Consider the following 19,073-nt stretch of genomic DNA (forward strand, 5'->3'; position numbering starts at 1 on the left):
TTTGAGGTATTTTCAAACTCTTAATCTAATTTCCAATGATTCAACTGATATGCTTTCCATATTTCACCACCATGTTTGAAATGCTGTTTTATACATTAAACGAGTCTTGAATCATTCACATTCAGGCTGTTACTGCCTTTTCAGTCCTTCCAATATTGTCTCCCATTTTCTCTAAGTGGTGTTTGTATCCATATCTTGTATCCATTTTTCTTCTGTCTCCCAGTATACACCTAACTACCACTGATTCATTCCTTATAACCTTATACTCTGTTCTAGTAATTTTTCCACTTGACTCTGTCCACTGTAAGCCTAATTTCCTTCTTTCTGTATAAGAAAAGTTGTGGTGAATGGTCTGCATTAAAATAAAATGGAATCTTGTTCAGTATTCCTATACTGGTAAAGTAGACACACCAGGTGGAATACATGAGTCCCTATCAGATGATCACATTTCAGAAAATTTGAAAAACATGATTAGGACCATATGATCAAATTTTCAGAAATTTGAACATTAGAAGAAAAACTAACAAACAAAAAATAACAAAGTTTCTTTTTTATGTTTTTGCAGGGTAGCAAGCCCCCCTGCACTCCCCATACCCCCTGAAAATTAAATATACCAACTCCGAGTTTGTACTGCAGTAAGGTAAAGGATAAATTTCCTGATCCGTACTATACTGCAATCTCCATTCTAAATGTTTGAAGTTTCAAAACTTCAGTCATATGATCCCAACCATATGAATTTCGAAGATTGGAAACTTCCATCATCTGAAAGGAATCAGAATACACACACCTAGTGACACACGTACACACACACACACACACACACACACACACACACACACACACACACACACACACACACACACACACATGCACACTATAGACCAATTACCAAATTAATAAGAGAATAAACCAGTAGGAAATTGATTGTCTGTGGGACCTGGATATTTAAGCTTCTATGCAGAGGAGGAAAAATGTCCACGAATAAAATACCCTAAGATAGCCATGAACAAATGGATGATCATGTGGAACCTAGAACCAGGTAAGGCTAAGGCTGCCTAAATCCAGGTACGGTGGGATGTCGGTGAAAAAGCTGGGCTACCGGTAAAGCCTTGAGAAAGGCTGGGCATACCCGAGTGCTTGTGGTTAAAGGCTGTGCTACCGGTAAAGCCTTGAGATAGGCTGTGCATACCAGTGCGCTTGTGGTTAAAGGCTGAGTATAGCCTTTATAAAGCCTTCGTATACAGGTCGTGGTTCCGGCTGGTGAGTATAGCCTTTATAAAGGCTTTGTATACAGGTCATAGTTCCGGCTGGTGAGAGGTAACGCTGGTGCGGCAGCTAGAAATCAAAGATGTAACACACAATAAAACAGGCAAAAACTCTCTAGGCTTTACTGGTAGCCCAGCTTTTTCACCAGCATCCCACCATACCTGGATTTAGGCAGCCTTAGCCTTACCTGGTTCTAGGTTCCACATGATCCTCCATTTGTTCATGGCTATCTTAGGGAACTTTCAAAAACCAGTACATTAAACAAGTTTGTCGCTAAATTTGATTAATTCATGGTCTTGAGCACACTGAATATGATGGTTGTTACAATACTGTTTAGCCTCAGACAAAGAATAATTAAATCCTGTTTAAAATCCATGTAGATAAAAATGAGGTCAGCCTTTCAGCTCCAGTATGCTGAGCTATATAAATTCCAAACAATTACTTTTTCTTTATTGATGAGACCCTCAAGTCCATTAAACTATTTTGTAAAATGCGTACCTCTCAAGTGTACTTCATTAAGAGGAAAGTACCTCATTTGGGGTTTTAAAAAGTTCATGTTCCTCGAAGTTCCACATTGAAGGGTCTGTCACACATTCAGTGTTAAGAAGTTTTTAACTGATATCCATGGTAAAAAGAAATGATTCATATTAATTAATTAAAATATCTTTTTCATAAGTAAAACCAGTATATTTTAACCATCCCATGACCTTCCTAGTTGGAGCTTTTAGTAAGCTGATGCATGTGTTCCTCATTTTGTCCATTTGTTCCACATTGTGATGGCTAGTGTTCCTCATTTTGGAGATGGAAGGTTGAGAGCTATGGTAAAATGCCTCTTTATGGCTTCTGTTCTTAATTTGTGTTTTCAGTTGTAGGTTAAATAAATGATATCCCCATATTTGAACCCACTTCTTACAAGTGTAATGAACACAAGCAGCACAGTTTTCAGGCCTTTTTCTGTTGTAGAAATGACATTCTCCATAAAAGAAAGACTGCAGGTTATCTGAGCATTTGTTGGAATTATAAACACATTGATTTGATTATATGATATTAAGCCTTTTTGTATCCTGCAAAATCATTCTGTGGTCTTCATTTCTATCATTTTCTTGAAACTGATAAGACACTGATCTGTACTATCTAGTAAACTTTTTTGCTTTATAGATGGAAATAATGGATACTTGTTGAATATTTCAGGACCATAATGGTGACCTTCATAATAGCAGAAATGCAGGTATGAATGCTTCAGAGACATCAGTTTTCTATTGTGATATACATATTTGATCCATTATGCTAACAAATTTAAGTATGACTGTCATAGTCCATGTGGGTGTTATTGACCTGAGACGTACCTTCCTTGACTATTTGAAGTGACTGTATGAAGTGAGCCATGATCGAGCTTGCTGATTATGTATCTCATGCAGGTATGAGCCTAGCAATGAGCAACATATTATCTTCTCCAAGGAGGACGCCACTTTACCAACAGAAAATGATTAATTTTTAACAGTTGGCATAGCTTCTGGTGTCAGTCTAAGAGGGTACAATGTTTGATGGCCTGGGAGGACATGGTTGACAGTCCATGCTGTCTTGATGGTCTGCACTTATCCCTGTAGGCTTTGAGATATTAGCAAGGATCTTTTCCACCCCATAGCGCCTTATTTAAGCAATTCTAAACTGATAAACCTACAGAATTAACTGAACCTATGAAGGAATATCTGAAGTTGGCACTGTTCAATGCTAGAAGTCTTAACAAGAAACTCCCCTCCCTGCAAGTCTTCCTCTCCCTGGTGAGTGCAAACATCTGTGTAGTAACGGAGTCATGGTTTAAAGTTGTGAAGAGTACCCCAGCAATGCCAGGTTATAACACCTTTCACAAGCAGCTACTGCACAGGAGTGAACTAAAGGTGGAATAATCTCAGTCTATATCAAAACCAACCTCACATCCAGACTAGGTAAAGTGTATGACTCACTGGAACTCATACATGTACAACTCACTATAAACAGGCTCTCTTACTATATCCTTGCAACCTATATGTCCCCCTCGATGTCCCAGGAAACCCATACTACCTGTCTCAATTTAATAGAGTCCCTAACCATTCAACCCAATACGATATTCATGGGAGATCTCAACTACCCCTTTATAGGTTGGGAATCCTACACCACTTCTAATGCACAAGCCCAGTGATTCCTAAACTTTGTTAATACCAACATCCTGGAACAGTTGGTCCATTCTCCTACCAGGGGTACCAACATCCTTGACCTTATATTCACAATCGTGGGGGGGTGGGGGTGGGGGGCTGATGTTCCTCACCCAATGTAATGTCTTTGTTCATCAGATCTGACCATAAAGCAGTATTACTTCAAATAAAAATTAAATTTGAGAAGCCAGCAAACTCAAAAACCTTTAGGAACTATTCCAAGGCTAACATCGTGCTACTGAGCAACACCTTGACTAAATTCCAAGTACTCCCAAACCCAGTAAACACCAGTAGCATATCCTGAGCTGTATACAAAATCTCTGTACAGCCATATTGATAGCCGTATAGATTGAGCTGTGCCGACTCATATTAAGAATAAGACAAACTCAAAAGACAAGCCACCCTGGTGGAATCACAATATCAATCGATTATGCAGCAAAAGAAAAATATTTCGGCCAGGCATAGAAAGAACAAAGCCATATATGCTAAAACCACCTACCAATCTAAACAGGCAGCTAAGAGGGTTAATTAATAATTCCAAGACTAAATTTGAAGAAAAAATAGCTTCTCAGCAAAGGACCACCACAACGCTTTCTACAGATATCTACATAACCTCGGGGGAAGTACACAAGTATGTGTGGAACTTATTGTAAATGGCATCACTCACATTGAATCAGAGGCCATTGCAAACTTTTTGGCTGACAAATTTGGCTCAAATTTTGGCACGCGTTCCACCCTAAAAGTCCAAAGGAAATATCACATACCGCAATCCCCATTACTATTACTATGGAACAGATAATCAATGCACTTTCCATGGCCCAAAACACTGCATTGATGGACCTGATAACATCCTGAGATGTTTATTAAATAGTACGAAACATGACCTCTTTGGTTCACTTGAATCACTTTTCAGCTGGAGCCTTTAGTTAGATTTTGTGCCCAAAATGGAAGATGGCAACAGTCATTCCCCTGCACAAAGTAGGTCCAGCCACTGACCTGGGTAACTACGTGCCCTTAGGTCTTATCAGCCTTATATGAAAGACCATGGAAAGAATCATCATGGGCATGATAAATGAGGATGTGAGTAACCTGCAAATGTTGGATCCATCACATTTCAGCTTTATTAAAAGAAGGCCATGCCTATTAAATCTAGCAGACTTTTTGAGAGAGTCAACAACGCACTGGATGAAGGTAAGACTGTGCACACAGCTTATGTCGACATGTCTAAGGCTTTTGATATGATACCCCACTCAGGCATTATAGGCAAGTTGACTAATTCAGGTTGTGATGATTCACTGCTGGCCCAGTAATCAAGAAGCCTCAACCATCACCACTGGCAACAGTGGGGGACATTCACTGAGAGCATAACAGGTACACACACAGTATTTCCAGATGCAACTCTCTGCTTCAAGTGCAATTTCCCTTAAGAGCACACAGAGACCACAGTTAGTCTGGAGATGTTTTTTCCCTCTTTCTCCCAGATCCCCAATAAGACTCCCCACTGGCACAGCTATAGAGTTGAGTCCTTAGCCAGGATTGCAAGCCAAGTCCTCCAACACTTTCTGTGTCCAACCAGTGCTTCGTGTCCCTGCCCAAGTAGCTGACACACACTGTTGGAGATTTGTTTCACACACACACACACACACACACACACACACACACACACACACACACACCTGGGAAAGGCTGACACAGGTTTACTTGCTATGCCCCCTTCTGCTCAGACAATAAGGTAGTTACCACCACCATCAGACTCCCTTATCAGCTACTTTAAGGCCCTTAACGAAGGGTGTCCAATCTTGCTGTGTAATATTAATACTAGTATAAATGGCAGTTTGACCAAGAGCAAGGCTGTTAGGAGTGGCCCACACAGTGTCATAAAATAAATATGCAAGTACTCTCAGAACCTAAATATCTCTACATCATTCAGCCACGCTGAAAGGTTTAAATATATTTAATAATAAATAATAAAAGAACAGGAAATATTTAACATAACATTGCAGTACAGGCTCACACAAATAAAGAAAAACATCTAAACTAAGCTTCACTATATTCCTGACTGTATCTAGGGGAGTTATACTGTTCACTAGAAACTTATTTATATAGAGCAAGGCAGATGTGGTGAATGTTTTTTCTTGTTGTTGTCAGGTCCAATATGGAATGCACTTTTTGCCCCTGCCCAGACCATTGTGTTAAGGGAAACATGCAGTAATTTTGGCTCATAGTATTTTTGGGGGAGGCAAGCACATGGACTGACATTTTTCATAGGAACAGATGCCTTAACTTTTGCTCATGACTATCTAGCTGTCCTAAACTAGACTTGATAACTCCATAAACTGATTATAAGATGACACAGTTTAATGGCCAGTCTAGTTGCATCCAACAAGTTCACTTTGGTTTTTCCATTTTACTAATAACCCTTTGACCATCACATCATTTTTATCAGTAGTCACCATATCGTTTGCTCCCAAGTAGACAAGCTCTCCAAACCTTTTTCATTGAGTATACAGTGTTAACCCTTTTGGGGCATCCATATCAGGCAACCAGTTTACATTGCCTTGCTTTTTTTAGGTGAAATGCTGATCCTGTTGTGTTCTATTTTTTGGATGTTTACATTTAAAATTAGTAAAGGCTCTAATATACCAAACACTGACATTCAAGTTGGACCACCGCATCTAATAAGGCCTTTTTATTTAGTATCTGTACCTATGTGAAAAGCATAGTAGTTTACAAATGTTTGAGTTATTTTGATATGATAAAGTCCTGCTGGACTGGCAAGAATGCATTTATACACTTTTGTATTTGTGCGCTTGGGGGTATCTTTAATGATGGTTCAAGATACAACCCTATTCATTATGTTATATGCTTTCATTTTTTCATTTTTTTATTGTCACTACACATGGCTGATAGTGATACTAGAACTTGGGCAGGTTTCCTAAAACTGTACTCCACAGGGCTACTTATTATCTGGAATATGGGTTGTTTCATATTTCTCCCTCTCAGACAAAGATAATGTACTGCTTGGGATACTTCCCAAATATTGTCAAGTAATGTTATAGTGTCCCTCTCTAAAAAATATATTACTGTCCTTTGTAAGTATAAATACCATAACCATAGATCTTTGAGAAGAGCTCAGTTAACAACAAAACTCCCCTGCTCTCCCATCTTTGTATCAAGGAAAGTTTTCTCACAGTTACCAGAGTTTTATTATTGTTACTATTGTTATTGTTATTATTATTTTTAACTTAAAAATTTTATTTGACATTTTAAACCAAGATATTTATGGTAGAATATGCTCCTTGCAGAATTCATTCTATCTCGGTATCAGTTATAGCCTTTTATATTGCATTATGAACTGTAACTGGTGGATCCATTTCAAAGCATCTAATGCACTATTCATCGAAATACTATTCATTGACACCACAACATTAAACAATTTATTCATCAAACATTTACATTGTCAAATATAAATTCATCGAACAATATTAGTTGCCCAGATACTAAGAGTGGTATGTACTGTGGGATAACATCAGCAGTCAGTAATATTATACAAAGAAAGCATGTAGGTCTTAAACTATAATGACAGTTTAAACACATCTGTGAGTCTCTCCTTTAAGTGTAAGTAAATAAAATGGAGTGCACAGTGTATATCTATAATCAGATTATGTCAAGATTAAATAAAACTATTATATTGAATATCTCTATGTGTTATGTGAAACTGCTGTGTAAATTACAGCTATTGTTCTCCTGAAAGTATAGACTAATTTTGCATGTTCTGCCTTTTGCACCATTTATTGCATTGCATTTTCAGTGTACTGTGTGTTGGGATGTTTAGCGTATCACAGTTAAGGTGATATTTTACTTTGGTTTAGTGAATTACATATGCAATTTTTGTATACATATTTTAGTGGTACATTTGATGGCATAGTATTCTATAGGGTAGGTTTCAGTTTATTTTGTATGTATATTCAGTTTGGGAGACTCTTATTTTATGTTTAATTTTGTATTTCACTGGGTTACCATGACATCTGTGATGCTGGCCATCTATGGCAGTTTGATGAAGTGGGAGTCGATGAGTGTAACATTCGATAGATACATTGTTTGATGTTGTGCTGTCAGTGAATAGTATTTCAATTAATAGTGCATTTGATACTTTGAAATAGATCTGTAACTGGCAGTTCTTTGACTTCTATTATGACTCTCCTTATGCAGCTTTACTTTGTCTGTTACAAAGAAAGAGTAGCTTTATAATTTATGTACAGATTTGAAAGAAACTGCACACAGTATTTTATATTTTGTGTTAGAAATTCTTGTGCTTTCTTTTAGTGGGCACACAGCATCTTTTTTATAGCTTTAAGCCCTCCCTCTACATTGCCTCCTAGCTGTCTATCTGCCACTGTAATCAGAGCATTACACAAGCAGCCTTCTGTGGATTTTTCTTGCTTTTTTTATGGCCTTAATCCCACGTATATGTTCGCTCAGAAGTTCATAAGATAGGTGTACAGTCAACATAATGAGGGTGTGTCACTTGCTCATGCAGGCAATGTAATCCTTGAATAACTCACCTCTCTTGTACATGTGATGCATCCCAGAAGTCCCAGTCTCCACTGGAGATACATTATTGATATACAGGACCCAAGATGTGCATCTAACTTCCACCCTCACAAGACAGAGAGAGAGTTGAGCAGTATTACATGTATTATTTCTTCCTTCCTTCTTGGTTAACTCCTTCAGACTCTGGGCAAATACTTGAAGCTGATTTGCCTGCACCAGTCAGGTTTGTCTCCTGCTACAGGGAACCGGCAGATTTTAAAGCTTAATGAAATTACAGAAATGTTTAAGGAAAAGGATTACAGTCACACACATACAATTTTTGTTATTATTTTAAAACCTTTTTTTTACCTTGCTATAAGCCACATACCTCACATACCTTGGTCTCTAATAATATAGGCCTTTGATTTAATCTGCTTGTAAAGAACACAGTTAACTTTTATTTCCATGGGAGGTAGTCATGTACTTCTTTGACTTAGCTTATGCAAAAGGCTATTTGCCTTTCAAAGTCAAAGTAAACTTTATTCTCATTTAGGACTACACACATGTAACCTAAACTAAATTTCGTGCATCAGCTCAATTCTTGAGATCACAAAGGAAAGTGAAACAACACATACAAGTAGGGAATAAACATAACTAACAAATACAATACTACCCCAATACATGCAAGAAAGAGCAGAGACATTTACCAACACTTATATATGAAAAGAACACCCTCCTCTGAGTTAAATTAACTACCCTATATAAAGTAATGCAAAACACACTACAGATGTCATTCTTTTAACTGTAAAAGTATGTTTTTGAAGAACCAAAGTCATCATGGAACAGTACTGAATATGTAAGAGTGCTTTCCACCAACTTCTATCAGTTCCTTGCTGGGTTGAGCTACACATTCATTATTTGCAGGGAAGATTGCATTGTTGTTGCACTTTCCAGATTGTAGACATGAAATTGGAAAGGTAGGTAAAGTCTAAATTTGATGGTTTGCTGCTACTGTGACTTCTCAAAGATCGGCTTTTATGGAGGGCAGACTTGCATACATTCATTCTGGTTAAGAGGCAGGGTTAACAAGGTATAATAGTTTAGAAATATTTTTACTGCACTGAGGAAAGAAATATGAGATTTATATGTTCCAAATTAAAAATTAAATCATTATATATTGAATACAAGCTTATCCAGGAAAAAAAAACATTGTTATGAGTTTGCCTGCAATTTTTATTGTTTTTGAAATGTAATTATTCTGAGATATCATTTGGAAAAGTAATTTGTCAGAAATATTTGGCACAGTGGAGATTCCCACTAAAGTCTTCAAGTGTCAAAGGACAAATTTATTCAGTGTTGTATAGGCTTCATAAGGTTAACAAGCCATGATGTTGGTTATATCATAACAAATGGCCAGTTAATTCTAAGAAAACCACTGTTATGATCTTTAAGATCCCCTCCAAAACTGAAGGATGTCAGTGTAATACATTTCTGACCCATTAAAATATCTGCATATAACTGATCCAGAAATATAAATTTATATGGTTATGGCTATGGCTACGGCTAGATCTAAAATATCATTCAGAAATCATGTTGAAAACTATGTTGCTGAAGTAGAGTCAACTTATGCTAAGTTATTAATTTACAAATCACCGAAGTAGAGTCAACTTATGCTAAGTTATTAATTTACAAATCACCACCTTTGCAAACTAGAAGAGTCATAGGTATTAAACTTCCTATTTCTACAGGAATATGTGCTTCTGTCAGTTATAGTTAATTTTGCTTACTCCATGTTTCTCACAGGATCATCCATTTTCTTTGAGTCATTTTTCTTTGTGCCAGTTGATCAACTTTATTTTTTTTCATTTGTTTTATTCATTGTTCTGTCCTTTCATACACTATGCCATTATTTCATACCAATGGTATGACTTCTTTAGGGATGTACAACTATATAGGAGGTGAACAGTGTTATTACACATTGTTTCCCTTTCTCTGCACTTGTGCAAGTTTTGAGTTTGATTGTATAAATAACAGGAGGGTGTGGGGAGCACAGCCCCCACACAGGACGCACAGGAGAGTTTGATCCCTGCAAAAATATGCCGCATAGTTTTTTGGAAGTTATTGTGGTAAGAGTTTGTTTGGTTTCACTTAGGTCACTTAGCATGGGCTTTCCCACAGTTTACTGAAGTGTGAAACTAACTGACTTTTGCTGCACTGGGCTATCACTGAATACTGAGATCTGACTTGTAGTTTTAAGTGCAACAAGAGTTAATGGCTGATCTTGTGATGACATGGGGTAATACAGTAAATCGCTTCATACTTCATACTAAAGTAAATTATGTTGAATCATGAATGAGACACTGTTACTCCCATATTGTAACAATCACCAAAAGTATTAAATCAACTTGTAAGATAAAAGTCAATAGGCAAGAAGGGGCATAGAACTTAATATTATCATCCCAAAACAAGAATAAATAATCCCAAAGCTAGAATATAGCCTACCAATAATACCCAGAACTCCCTACAAAATTTAGGAAATCTCCTAAAGAAATAGGAAACAAATTTCTTGGATTTATCATCCTGGACAGTCCACACCAGCATTACTGTAGTAACATCTCAAATGCCTGTTGACTTCCCATAACTGCAAGGGCTCAATTTCAACTAAATACCCTCAGCTTTAAAATCAGACACAGCAACTTTTGTCTACCTGTCAAGAACCAGCACCATATTACACATTCATCCATACTCCCTAAGAAACAATAACACAATCCAGCTACATAGATTCTCCTTTTCATTAATTGTGAAAAAAAGCATTCTACAAAGTAAAAATAAAGAAATATTTGTACTCTTCACCCATTCAGAAAACATTTCAAATTATACCTGCAGGAAGAGTGTAATTCTTTATGACAGAGGGCAAAAATGTCTCTGCTTTTGTAGCATTCATCTTCCAAAAGATGCAGGCCCCCTTCAGTTCTTTGACTGAAGTGCAAACAACAAACAAACAAAAAAAAAAAAAAAACGAACGTTAAGTGCATTTCTATAAAAAATATATGCAGCCAGGAGCTGTCAATTTCCCCCGGTAACACTTTGCGCTCAGGGCAGCTGCCCTCTTCACCTCACCATTGTTACTCTGGTGTTCCTTTTTGTCGGATGTTTAGTGAGAAAGGCTTTAATGAGATGTTAACAGTAATTTGTACTCATATCCCCACTTATATTAGGAATAAACAGAAGCATATGGAATTCTGTGCCATGTTATTAGAATGTTTAACATGTGCCTATAAATGCTGGTCTTACAGTGAAAGTGATAGATCACCACACCATGTCTACTGCTAGTCTGTCTGTGTTCTTAATTATTTCCTGAATTACTATACTGTAGATATTCTGTAAGTATACGGAGTTGTAATGCCACTGGAGATTTTTGTTCCTGAATACTTTTTTTCATATATTAACTGTATAGCTGTTTTACTTGATATATTAAACATTGCTTATTTATATGCTACTGATGTTAATGATTGTTTTTGAATACACTATTTCTTAATCAAGCATTATTTACTAAGCTACTGATGATTGTTATTGTACAGTACAAGTAATTTCTTAATTTTGTCTGTACTTCACTTACTGTGGTACGGCATCATATGGAATGTGTACAGTGTATTTCAGGAATACCATCATATGACATGTGTACCATGCACATGAGTATGCCTTCTGTGCTGGTTCATGGCCAAAAAAAAAAAAGACTCCATAGGCCATCCAATCTACCTAGCTAACAAACATGTTTACCAGTAAATTCATTAATGTGTAGATAACCTCAGTAGTTTTATTATTTTGAAAACAAAATGACTTACTAAACATTGCAGGTCATAATTAAAGGTTTTATCAGGACAGATAACACTGACACAGAAAATTATTTGAGTGTCGCTTACATGTTGTGAGTTTAGCACCAGGTACAAGAGTAAGCACCAACACACCAACCACGTCCACAAAATATGTAAGTTCACTTTTAATATTATAAGCGCTTTCATTTTACCATCCATAAAACTTCATCAGATACCTGATGAAGATTTATGGGTGGTAAAACGAAAGTGCTTTCTGGTCAACATAGAAATCAGTATGTCAGTTGGAAGGATGAGGGTGTCATCTAGACAATTCCTAGAGTTAACACATTTGACACATATCCAAGCCATATCAGCAGTTTGTGCAAGATGCCTTCAAATGGACATATCTTATTGGTGATGTCAGATATGTCCCAAAACCATACCTTATGACACTGATACACATACTACAGAGGTGCAGTAAATAAGTGTACTGGCAAAGACATGCAACATTGTCAAGTGTGTGCTCAGACTGATGAAGTCCTGCTTCTACTGCTTAGACCCCTTCAGTGGAATACCACAGTATGCACCAGAGACTTGCAGCAAGATAATTTTTCTCTGTGAAATTCTGCACAACATAATGGTATAAGCACATACAAATAGAGCAGGGGATTTACATCAGAAGACCAGGCAGACTGGTGCCAGAAGAAGAAACAAAGTGGCTGCTGGGAAAGACCATGTGAGGCAATAACAGGCACTTGCAAAGAGGAAATGCCTGAACTGATACAACAAAGTTAAAACTTATGCATGGAATACTATACTTAGGCAACACGGTATACTGCATTATTTGACCACACTGTGCATCAGATGTTACCTACCCGTATAGTACGGCAATGAGAACATGGCACAGTTGTCGTCATATGCAAAGGTGGAGTGGGGGCAGTGACAGGGATCAGCAGCTAGCACAGTGATGGGAGGTGTCAAATAAGAATGTGGAAGGGAATTAGTCATATGGGCAGGAGACTGGGGGAACCTGAGTATACTGTGCAATGAGGGAGTAGTGTTTCTTGGGTGGGGAGGGGTAGGTATCTAAACTTAATGAGTACTTGCAGAGTGTCATTTCCAGGTGACACAGATCCTGCATATGTGGTTTCATTGTGTGTATGTGTGTCTTTCAAGTTTTGTGGGTTCTCAGGTAGAAAGTACATGGATTGTGAATATTCCATGGTGGAAAACCCCATAACCATAGCATTTGTGAAACAAGCAGATGAAATATCACGTGTAACACTGCTAATATATTCAATCCCACTTCCTTATGATGCATCATTGTTATAGATAACAGCTGTGCAAAGAATGTAAAAGTACGTTATATGATATGCAACTGGGCCTGCATCTGAATTGTGCCTGTAGAGGAGATATGACTGTTTAGAGCATCGCAGAGCTAATGGCACAATTGTGCCACTAAAACATATTGACTTTCAGAAATGTCCACCTGATGTGTGTCCAAAAGAGACACAGGTCAGTGTATCCAGTTCAGCTACCACATCCAGGCCTCCACTCCTCTTTCACTCCCAGCAAACGGAGATACCAGCTGTTCCACCATGGAATTGCGAGTGATATACAGTGAAAGACTCCAACCTGTAGCCATTCTGTGAAGTGTAATGGCATGGTCCTTGTTGCTATCATGCAGAATCATGCTGCTGACCCTGAAACAGACTTCGTAGTCTGCCCTTTTGTGGCCACCTATTTAATTTACATATGTCATCAGCTCACACCAACACATACATTATCAGAAGGCCCTGTCAGTCTTGTATATGGTCAGTATCTGCTATCCATGCTCACAGAGGTCCTGCAGTAGCACTTCAGTCTCTATGTTGGTGAACCTCTTGAGGTGCTTCTGCTCTTTAAGTGCCATGTTCACCTGTAAATGTGAACATACACATGTAGTCAATGATTAGGTACAAAATATGTGCAGCACCATCTGTATTGATCATGCACCTGAAGAAACGTATCCACTGAAGAATGTATCTCTTTCTTTTCTGAAGAAATGTCACTGAAGAAAATGTCCAAAAGTGACCAGACAAACTCCGTACTACTGTATCTGTTATACTTTATTTGTCTCAGAACAAATTCTTGCCAAACAGTTAATTCTGTCAGAGCTATTTCAATTCTATTATAACACAGCTAGACAGATGAGTAGACTAAGGCACACAATCTAAATGTCACTACTGAATGGAACATACTGTCCAGTTTATATACTCTTTTCAACCAATGTTATTTTTAATGTCCTTGTGACTTGTTCTTCTGGTTTCTGTCTGTGTCATGAAAAAGTCCATGATTATTTCATGCCCTTTTTTGTTCCTCACTGTATCTGAAGACTTCACAAAAGTCTCTCCATGTCATCTTTGCATCACTTGACCTGTCTGTATATTATTTATTTATTTCTGCATCTGAAAGCCAAGAAAGTCACCTTCCTTTTTTTGTATAACAGGATGCATTTACAGTAAAGCCCACAGCTATATGCTATTAATATTTAAGCTGAACATGTAACTGTTCTTGCAAAGCAAGCCATGTTATTTTGAAAACTGCTGTTTGGCATTGCACATTTCCTTCACTGTATACACAGTATAATGGGGAAAAGCATTTTAACTTACACAATATCTATCAATTCCCACTTTTTTATTTAAGGCCCATGAAAATTGTAAGACAATTTACAACAGAATATAGTCTTCAGTACTTTAAATCACTTGGTTTGTTGCAACATACAAATCCCTTGCATTCAATGCTATTTCTTTGTGCAATGTTACATTACCAACAGCTGTTACTTGATTAATACTTTTATTAACACAAATCTTATAATGATGATAAGAGCAATTAATGCAGAAATTATAGTACACCACCATAGACACATAGTCATTATTACTTATCTATTTTAACTGCATTTATGCTTTCTTAAGCAAGTTGTCAGTCTTGCAGTTACACACAAGCATTTCAAAATCTTGTCAAGTTAACCCTTGCTTTACAAGGCAAAACCTTGTATTAGAAACAAGCATATTTCTTTTGCATTGCATAATTTCATTATTGCTTTGGGAAAAGAATATTTAAAAATTAATTGACCACACTGTGCATCAGATGTTACCTACCCGTATAGTACGGCAATGAGAACATGGCAGAGTTGTCGTCATATGCACAGGTGGAGTGGGGCAGTGACAGGGATCAGCAGCTGGCACAGTGATGGGAGGTGGCAAATAAGAATGTGGAAGGGAATTATTCATATGGGCAGGAGACTGGGGGAACCTGAGTATACTGTGCAATGAGGGAGTAGTGTTTCTTGGGTGGGGAGGGGTATGTATCTAGACTTAATGAGTACTTGCAGAATGTCATTTCCAGGTGACACAGATCCTGCATATGTGGTTTCATTGTGTGTATGTGTGTCTTTCAAGTTTTGTGGTTCTCAGGTAGGAAGTACACAGATTGTGAACATTCCATGGTGGAAAACCCCATAACCATAGCATTTGTGAAACAAGCAGATGAAATATCACATGTAACACTGCTAATATGTTCAATCCCACTTCCTTATGATGCATCATTGTTATAGATAACAGCTATGCAAAGAATGTAAAAGTACGTTATATGATATGCAACTGGGCCTGCATCTGAGTTGTGCCTGTAGAGGAGATATGACTGTTTTGAGCATTGCAGAGCTAATGCCACAGTTGTGCCACTAAAACATATTATTGACTTGCAGAAGTGTCCACCTGATGTGTGTCCAAAAGAGACACAGGTCAGTGTATCCAGTTCAGCTACCACATCCAGGCCTCCACCAATAATGATGGTTCTTTCACTCTCAACAAATGGAGATACCAGCTGTTCCACCATGGAATTAAGAGTGATATACAGTGGAAGACTCCAACCTGTAGCGATTCTGTGAAGTGTAATGGCATGGCCCTTGTTGCTATCATGCAGAATCATGCTGCTGACCCTGAAACAGACTTCTTAGTCTGCCCTTTTGTGGCCACCTATTTAATTTACATATGTCATCAGCTCACACCAACACACACATTATCAGAAGGCCCTGTCAGTCTTGTCTATGGTCAGTATCTGCTATCCATGCTCACAGAGGTCCTGCAGTAGCACTTCAGTCTCTATGTGGGTGAACCTCTTGAGGTGCTTCTGCTCTTTAAGTGCCATGTTTACCTGTAAATGTGAACATACACATATAGTCAATGATTAGGTACAAAATATGTACAGCACCATCTGTATTGATCATGCACCTGAAAAAATGTATCCACTGAAAAATGTATTTCTTTCTTTTCTGAAGAAATGTCACTGAAGAAAATGTCCAAAAGTGACCAGACAAACTCCGTACTACTGTATTTGTTGTACTTTATTTGTCTCAGAACAAATTATTGCCAAACAGTTAATTCTGTCAGAGCTATTTCAATTCTATTATAACACAGCTAGACAGATGAGTAGACTAAGGCACACTTAGTCTAAATGTCACTACTGAATGAAACATACTGTCCAGTTTATATACTCTTTTCAACCAATGTTATTTTTAATGTCCTTGTGACTTGTTCTTCTGGTTTCTTTCTGTGTCATGAAAAAGTCCATGGCTATGTCATGCCCTTTTTTGGTCCTCACTGTATCTGAAGACTTCACAAAAGTCTCTCCATGTCATCTTTGCATCACTTGACCTGTCTGTATATTATTTATTTATTTCTGCATCTGAAAGCCAAGAAAGTCAACTTCCTTTTTATCTGTAACAGGATGCATTTACAGTAAAGCCCACAGCTATATGCTATTAATATTTAAGCTGAACATGTAACTGTTCTTGCAAAGCAAGCCATATCATTTTGAAAACTGCTGTTTGGCATTGCACATTTCCTTCACTGTATACACAGTATATTGGGGAAAAGCATTTTAATTTATACAATATCTATCAATTCCCACTTTTTTATTTAAGGCCCATGAAAATTGTAAGACAATTTACAACAGAATATGGTCTTCAGTACTTTAAATCCCTTGGTCTGTTGCAACATACGAATCCCTTGCATTCAATGCTATTTCTTTGTACAATGTTACATTACCAGCAGCTGTTACTTGATTAATACTTTTATTAACACAGATCTTATAATGATGATAATAGCAATTAATGCAGAAATTATAGTACTCCACCATAGACACATAGTCATTATTACTTATCTATTTTAACTGCATTTATGCTGTCTTAAGCAAGTTGTCAGTTTTGCAGTTACACACAAGCATTTCAAAATCTTGTCAAGTTAACCCTTGCTTTACAAGGCAAAACCTTGTTTTAGAAATAAGCATATTTCTTTTGCATTGCATACTTTCATTATTGCTTTGGGAAAAGAATATTTAAAAAAGCAATTTGCAGGAAAATGTGATCCTCTGTACTTAATAGCCTTTCTTTTTTGTTAACAACAGTTACTTGTTTGACAGTTTTATAACACATCTCTTCTGTTATATCTGAGATAGCTCCATAAGTTGCATTTGCTATTAACTTTGTAACTTTCTATATTGCCTTAGTGGCACCATACCAGTGAAAATGTCAGTTTCTGAAATGACACCATTTCCAATGTCCAGCTGTTTTAAAATCTTTTTCTATTCTTTTTTTTTTTTTTTTTTTTTTATCATGAACCTCCCTTCTTTCCTGGTGATTTTTTATCATGTCGTCTGGTAATGTGTGAGTAATTCTCATTATTGGAACTGCATACTCTATGTAACAGAATTTCTTCTCTTTCGTTTCTTCCTTAAAAGAAGTATTATGTGTTAACTCCCATGCTGTTTTTATTTTATACTCAAGCTTTTTTACATGACCATAGTTCTTTTGAAAACAGTATCCCTTTTCCTATTTTTATCAACTGTAAATGTTTTTTTATGGCTGATTGTTTTACAACTCTACTTTTATAAGATTTTTTAAACATAAAACCTGTATGTGTAACCTCTGCAGGGACTGCATGTAATGGCATTTTTCTGTCTATAAGGAATGTGGCTAAAAACCCAACAATTTGACTTGTCACATGCCTTTGCAAACAAATTTTGCATGTCCAAAATATATTGAAATCAGGTATCCAGTCATGATGTCCCTGTTCTCATGATTTATTATATCTGAGTATCTCTCCCTATTTTTTCTTTGTAACTGTTTTATTTGCATAGATTGCCTTCTTCTGTTTATATATTGCTATTATAGAAACAAATTTAAACTTTTGTAAGACTGTTAACAGACTGTACTGATACTGTTTGATTGTTGTTAACTTACACTGATTTTTATGAACCAACATGGTGTGCTGCTTTTGCTTAGATTTTTATTAGCTGAAAAATGCTATTTGTCTAAGTTTTAATGACTTTGTACTTTACTACCTGAATGTATTGCTGTGTATTATTACCCAGATGGCAGTTACACCAGTTTGACTAATGATGTTTTTGCTGTACTAGTTTGTTGATAAGACTGTTTGCTGTTATATTTTATGTAACACATTGTTTTGAAAATATGACATTACAGTCACTGTTTTTTACCAATATTGATCCTGTTTGCTGTTTGCATAAGCTGCCTTTGGAGACATACTGTACTGTTAATTGGGGGGAGGGGTTGACCCTCTCTTGTTACTATAGAACCTTTTGTCATTTAGGATTTGTCATAGGTACTGCCTTAAATGTTACTCCATTTCCAGATGTAGATGTGGACTTGCATACCCAACATTTAATTGCATTGTTTAGTTTTGCATGTACCATTTGCACTACTGTAAATGTATTTATTAACTTTAACTTTACATTATATCTGTATTAACTTTATGTCTATATGGCTGTAGGTTATTTGTGCGTGAATTCTGAATCCGTCCTGGCTTATCAAACCAGTAAAGTATTTTTCTGTCTTTTACTGTCCCCTTTGTTTAATTAATTAACATTGAGTTTTGTATACTAACATTGTCTTCCATTGCTTTAAAAGATCCCTGTACTTTGCTGCCAACTGATAACTTGTATTTTGTTAATTTATTGCTTTAATGCCTATTGCCTGCCATGATTTGGTATTTCATAGGGTATACTTTATTTTTTATGTATCCCTCTGTGTTTGTTCCTTGACTGATTGTCCCTTAATGTATTTTTTTATCTTGATTTCTTTCCCTATTTTTGGGTTTGAAGAAGCACTATTATCTGCATAGATATCCTTTTGTATTTGACTTTCCTTCCTTTTTTTGTAATATGGACAATTCTGTTTAATGTGACCTATTTTCTTACAAGTAAAACA

This window comes from Protopterus annectens, chromosome 10.part0, assembly GCF_019279795.1.
Source record: "Protopterus annectens isolate FY-2018-M chromosome 10.part0, PAN1.0, whole genome shotgun sequence".
Classification (NCBI taxonomy): Eukaryota; Metazoa; Chordata; order Ceratodontiformes; family Protopteridae; genus Protopterus; species Protopterus annectens.